Raw genomic sequence first — 7,791 nt, 5'->3', positions numbered from 1 at the left:
ATAACAAAGGGAAATTAGAATGGCAGCCCGTTTGGGTTGAAGAGACGTTTGATGTGGGGGTTCTTAAAGGGAAGGGCATTTTTGGGAATATATTTAAGTAAAAGGGTTTTCTGGATGGTGGTGCTGCCACGTAGGCGGCACTAAGATTTTCTTTTATATATATGATGATATGATATGATTCTAGAAACATGACAACATTAGTATAAAATGTTGTTTATGAGAAGAAGTTTTATGGTAAAGTGGATATTTACAGTTTCCTTTCTGTAGAGCCCTCAGCTGATTCTGAAACAATAAGGAAACTCCACGGAGAGTTTCAAAATTGATGATGAGGAAAAACATTGATGACCCTAGTGAGCCTATTGGTGTGTTATTGCGTGCCAGAAAGACCATCTCGTTGTTGGAGAAATCACAATGTTTGTTTGAATTCTTCAAGAATGATAGTCTCCGCGTTCTGACTGGGACGAGGATTCTGACTGATCACCGCGTTCACCATCAGCAGAACCACTTACACCTGATGAAAGCTCCAACGATCAACCAGATCTCAACGCTGAGTCCCCTGCTGCTTCTCCTGTGGAACCGGTGTATCTGTTGCCAGATTTGAATCTTCCCCCACCAGAAGAGGAAGAGGAGGATGAGGAGTAGTACTGAATCGTGTTTATTATGAACCGGTTCATCTTTTATTATGTCTGTTTTATTTATAATTAGGATCAAATAAACTAGCAATGATCTTTGTGATTGCTTATCTAGTATTGGTCCCATGCAATAGCTGATGCACATTTTCAAGGGTCAAAATCTTGATAGTAGTATCTCTCTCTTTTCCATGCTAATGTGAGAAGAATGTGGTAATGAATGGATTGTGAAGGGAAAACATCAGATTTTCATTTCTGCATTTATTCAAGAAGGCATGGAAAAGTTGACACAGCATGTATTCAGGAGAGGATTTATTCCACCTGTTCTGATTATTTTTTTCATTTGTATTTAGTAATGTCATCAATGATGAAGCGAGAAATAATGGAAGCACTACACAACAAATGATCTTTAGCGGCAATTAATTAACGGCAATAGCTTAATTGCTGCTAAATATGTACTTTAGCGGCAATTAGCACTCTTTGTAAATGTTCATAAAGTCTTTAACGACAATAACAATAAACTAATGCCGGTAAAGGCTTTAGCACTATTTGTTAATGTGTATATTTTTTGTTGCTAAAAGGTGTTTTTGTTGTACTGAAGAAGTAAGGGCATATTTCATTCTTATGAATCCAAGAAACTCAAGAACGTGTGGCAGTATGTGTATACGCACCAAATAGAAGCAATTCCCAAATCAAAACATGAGTGTAATAATTCAGTTGATGTAATGGATAATAAACCTTTTGTTGATAAGAAAATTCAAGACAAAAAGGGACCTTAAATAGACAAAAACTATTATTAACAGAGCCCATCTATTACTCCTAATTATTCTGATCTAAATTGACTCCACTAATCATGTAACCTAAAGACTAGGAAACAAGTATTTGACTCCTAAACATTAGCAACTAACAAACTACTACCCCACAAATTAGTTAGTTACCAAGGAACATTGTATAAGTAAAATTCAGTAAATTTATGTCAAAGAATAAGGTCATTGCAATAATTTGAGATCCATAAATTGGTATACATACTTAGCAATGTTTACCTCATATAAAACTGTAAAACTAAATAAATCTCGACTTATTGTCTCATTTAATTTACAACTGAACCTTGATAAATAAATGTTAATAGTATAATGTTCTCAACAAAACTACTAATAATTGTTAAAGAAAGCTCACCAATTTCAGCTACAATAGTGACATAGTGTGATAAATAGATATGATTAGTGAAGATATACAATTTGACACGGCTTGTCATACATTGTTCTTTTGGTCTTCATCTTTATAATATTCTTGTTTTTGATTTATAACACATTATCAACACGAAAGTACGCTGCTAAATTCTAATTGTACAACCAAGTAAGTTTGGATTTCTCTTTTTTATCAAAGGCATGTATATTCTTATTTTTATACATCTACTGACAAGCCTGTTTGTGTGAAATAGGTGAATATTTGGGGAAACCAACTGACAAAGTTGGTAAACTGCCAAAGACATTATTTGAGGGTAAGACGGTGGATTCCAGTTCCATCACAGTGATCACACCAACGATAAGATATCAAATTGAAAGTCTTGAAGCACCATGATATTATACGATATTGGGTTCAAGTCTCATCAATATATTGATAAAACATTAGGTTTATGTCCTAATGCAACATAGTGATGATATAATGATGACTAAGACATAATGTTCTTTCAACGAAAAGTCAAGAAATCAATCTCACTTAATTTGCTCCATTCCATGACGAAAATGTGGTAATCATATATTATTATAAGTGGGAAGCTCCAACATTCAAAGTTGGATTATCATTTTGCCCCTCCACTAAATTAAATTAAACAAAATTAATTAATTTATTAAATACTAATATTTTAATTACATAATGGTGGAATATGAAGTCCAACTACTACACTTTAATAATGAATGACTCTTCCAATTTAGTTACTTTGTCGTCTATCTAACATAGTGTTGCTAACACATACATATATTGTTCATTTTCACCCCTTTTGTTTCATTTTTTATTTTTCTAAAATTTATACAATATGAGATTTAACAATTTAATTTTGAAATAAAAATGAGAGTTATATTTACATTTATACGACACTAAGCCTAATAGTTTTCTTAAATATAAGCATTCTATATTTACAGTAGCTTTCCGTAGTGTTAAAATTCAAATGGTTGGTATGATGACAATTTTGCTTTTGGACATTTTGGTTGTTTCTTTATGAATTCCTGTGACCCTTAATTGTTACTACTAAAAACTATCCTCAAATTAAAATCATGTAAAAACTATTATGAGAATGAAGTAATTAAGCTTCATTTTGTTTAGATTTTAGTAACATAAGTCAACAAGATCATTCTATTAAAAGTGGAAAGAGTTTAAGCCAAAAGTTGAATTACCAAAATATTTTTTAAAAGTACATTTATCATTTTATTTTTTTATAAAAATTAATTGTCTATTAATATATATATATATATATATATATATATATATATATATATATATATATATATATATATATATATATATATATATATATATATATATATATATATATATATATATATATATATATATATATATATATATATATATATATATATATATATATATATATATATATATATATATATATATATATATATATATATATATATATATATATATATATATATATATATATATATATATATATATATATATATATATATATATATATATATATATATATATATATATATATAATATGTCTTAGGTAAAGTTACACATTATAATTCTCCTTTTATAGGTCTTAATCAAATTTACAAAAAATAAATAAATTAAAAATACACATTACAGTAAAAACATAATTACGCCAAAGGTAGTTTTAATTGGTTGGGAGGTACTACAAACATATATTTCTATTTCTCTACTCCTTTCTGCTTGAGCGTTGGTATTTAAAAATGTGTGGATGTTGAAGCCGCTGGAAATTCCCAAGTTCCAAATTATCTAGCATAATAAGTTAATCTAGGCATTGTGTGATAATAAGAAACACACAAAAATAGCTATCAATATAACTAGTGTGCATGTTGAAGCCGGTGGAACTTCCCAAGTTCCAAATTATCTAGCCAAATAATTACATCTAGTCATTGTGTGATAACAAGAACATCATAGCAGATGGCTATCAATATAACTAGTGTGGATGCTGAAGCTGTTGGAACTTCCCAAGTTCCAAATTATCTAGCCAAATAAGTACATCTAGGCATTGTGTGATACCAAGAACAGCATAATAGATGGATATCAACATAACTAGTGTGGATATTGAAGTCGTTGGAACTTCCCAAGATCCAAATTATCTAGCCAAATAAGTACATCTAGGCATTGTGTGATAACAAGAACAACATAGCAGATGGTTATCAATATCACTAGTGTGGATGCTGAAGCCGCTGGAACTTCCCAATTCGCAAATTATTTAGCCAAATAAGTACATCTAGACATTGTGTGATAACAAGAACAACATAGCAGATGGCTATCAATATAAATAGAGTGGATGATAAAGCTGTTGGAACTTCCCAAGTTCCAAATTATCTAGCAAAATAAGTACATCTAGGCATTGTGTGATAACAAGAACAACATAACACATGACTATCCATATGACTAGAATGGATGTTGATGCCACTGGAACTTCCCAAGATCCAAATTATCTAGCTAAACAAGTACATCTAGGCAATGTGTGAGAACAAGAACAGCATAATAGATGGCTATCAATATAACTAGTGTGGATGTTGAAGCCGATGGAACTTCCCAAATTCCAAATTATCTAGCCAAATTAGAACATCTAGGCATTGTGTGATGACAAGAAGAACATAGCAGATAGCTATCAATATAACTATTGTGGATGCTGAAGCAGCTGGAACTGCCCTAATTCCAATTTATCCAGCCAAATAAGTACATCTAGGCATTGTGTGATAACAAGAACAACAAAGCAGATGGCTATCAATATAACTAGTGCAGATGCTGAAGTTGCTGGAACTTCCCTAGTTCTAAATTATCTAGCCAAATAAGTACATCTTAGCATTGTGTGATAATAAGAACAACAAAGCAGATGGCTATCAATATAACTAGTGCAGATGCTGAAGCTACTGGAACTTCCCAAGTTCAAAATTATCTAGCCAATTATGTACATCTAGGCATTGTGTGATAACAAGAACAACATAGCAGATGGCTATCAATAAAACTAGTATAGATGTTGAACCTGCTGGAACATCCCAAGTTCCAAATTATCTAGCAAAATAAGTACATCTAGGCACTGTGTAATAACAAGAACAACAAAGCAGATGTCTATCAATATAACTAATGTAGATGTTGAAGCTACTGGAACTTCCAAAATTCCAAATTATCTAGCCAAAGAAGTACATCTAGGCATTGTGTGATAATAATAACGGCAAAGCAGATGGCTATCAATATAACTAGTGCAGATGCTGAAGCTGCTGGAACTTCGCAAGTTCCAAATTATCTAGCCAAATAAGTACATCTAGGCATTGTGTGATAACAAGAACAACAAAGCAGATAGCTATCAATATAAGTAGTGCAGATGTTGAAGCTGCTGGAACTTCCCAAGTTCCAAATTATCTAGCCAAATAAGTACATCTAGGCATTGTGTGATAACAAAAACAGCATAGCAGATGGCTATCAATATAACTAGTGCAGATGCTGAAGCTGCTGGAACTTCCCAAGTTCCAAATTATCTAGCCAAATAAGTACATCTAGGCATTGTGCGATAACAAGAACAGAAAAGGAGATGGCTATCAATATAACTAGTGCAGATGCTGAAGCTGCTGGAACTTCCCAAGTTCCAACTTATCTAGCCAAATAAGTACATCTAGGCATTGTGTGATAACAAGAACAACAAAGCATATAGCTATCAATATAACTAGTGCAGATGATGAAGCTTCTTTAACTTCCCAAGTTCCAAATTATGTAGCCAAATAAGTATATCTAGGCGTTGTGTGATAATAAGAACAACAAAGCAGATGGCTATCAATATAACTAGTGTAGATGTTGAAGCTGTTGGAACTTCCCAAGTTCCAAATTATCTAGCCAAATAAGTACATCTAGGCATTGTGTGATAGGAAGAACAATATAGCAGATGGCTATCAATATAACTAGTGCAGATACTGAAGCTGCTGGAACTTCCCAAGTTCCAACTTATCTGGCCAAATAAGTACATCTAGGCATTGTGTGATAAGAAGAACAATATAGCAGATGGCTATCAATATAACTAGTGCAGGTACTGAAGCTGCTGGAACTTCCCAAGTTCCAACTTATCTAGCCAAATAAGTACAGCTAGGCATTGTGTGATAACAAGAACAACAAAGCAGATGGCTATTAATATAACTAGTGCAGATGCTGAAGCTGCTGGATAGATGGCTATCAATATAACTAGTGCAGATACTGAAGCTGCTGGAACTTCCCAAGTTCCAACTTATCTAGCCAAATAAGTACATCTAGGCATTGTGTGATAACAAGAACAGCAAAGCAGATGGCTATTAATATAACTAGTGTAGATGCTGAAGGTGCTGGATCTTCCCAAGTTCCAAATTATCTAGCCAAATAAGTACATCTAGGCATTGTGTGATAACAAGAACAGCAAAGCAGATGGCTATTAATATAACTAGTGTAGATGCTGAAGGTGCTGGATCTTCCCAAGTTCCAAATTATCTAGCAAAATAAGTGCATCTAGGCGTTGTGTGATAACAAGAACAGCAAAGCAGATAGCTATGAATATAACTAGTGCAAATGCTGAAGCTTCTCGAACTTCCCAAGTTCCAAATTATCTAGCGAAATAACTACATCTAGGCATTGTGTGATAACAAGAAAGTATGTATCCGGATGTGAATGGTGAATTCATATTTTTCATTGACGCTCTAATTATTATGCAGGAGGACGCTAATGGTGCTGGAAGATCTCTGTCAGTTGCTGGAATAGATTTCTCAGGCCATAATGTTGCATTTGTCAATGAAATGAATATTCTATGTCCTGATATGAATGATAATTTCTTTTTGGGCATCGATAATCTAATCACGGAGCAGGGGGACGTTTATTAATTTGGGGATACGCAAATTGTGTTTTTTGAGCAAAGAGGGCTACCATTGTGGTAATTAAGGCTAGGGTTGAGACGGTTGGTTCCACCAGTTGTGATGATTTTTATTCATCTCTATTTAGTAATGTCATCAATGATTTTTTTTCATCTGTATTTAGCAAGGCAGGGCCATAATTCATTCTTATGAAACCAATTTCATCAAAGAAACTCAAGAATGTATGGCAATATGTGTATAGGTACCAAATAGAAGCAAGTCAAAAATTAAAACATGAATCTAATAATCATGTTTAAGTAATGAACAGTAAACTTTGAGCTAATAAGAATATGCATGACAAAAAGAAACCTTAAATAGACAAAAACTATTTACTCCTAATTACTCTGATCTAAACTGACACCACTAATAATGTAGCCTAAAGACTAGGAAATAAATTATTTGACTCCTAAACAATAGCAACTAACAAACTACAACCCCACAAATTAGTTAGTTACCAAGGAACATTGTATAACTAAAATTCAGTAAGTTTATGTCAAAGAATAAGGCCATTGCAATAATTTGAGATCCATAAATTGGTATATAATAAAACTTAAAAACTAAATAAAATCTTTACCTCTTATTCACTGATTTTTTTAGCATTAGATTATAAGAATGATTTTATACTTTTTTCTTTATAACAGGACACTGTTCTTAAAAAAATCATAAATGAAGTTGATCAAAGAGGAGTTTTGAAATATGTTTTATTTTAATGTAATATGTAAATGCATAAAATGTACAATAATACATTGTGTTAGGGGTGTACAAAACCGAACCGAGAACCGAACCAAACCGCAAACCGAGTCAACCCGAAAGAAAAACCCGACTAGTGGTTTGGTTTGACTTGGTTTGGTTTTGAAAAAAAAAAACCCGACTATATTTGGGTTGGTTTGGTTTTAACTAAAAAAAACCAACCCGAGACCAAACCAACCCGAATTTATATATATAATTTTAAAATTTTATTTTATACATAAAAATATTTACTTTGATATAATTTTTAAATATTTCTTATACTTGTCCATAGTTTTTATCTTTTAATATATTATTTCAAGTTT

Source organism: Solanum tuberosum, unplaced genomic scaffold (assembly GCF_000226075.1).
Source record: "Solanum tuberosum cultivar DM 1-3 516 R44 unplaced genomic scaffold, SolTub_3.0 scf00720, whole genome shotgun sequence".
NCBI classification, from domain to species: domain Eukaryota; kingdom Viridiplantae; phylum Streptophyta; class Magnoliopsida; order Solanales; family Solanaceae; genus Solanum; species Solanum tuberosum.
Note: the sequence above shows the minus strand (reverse complement) of the source record.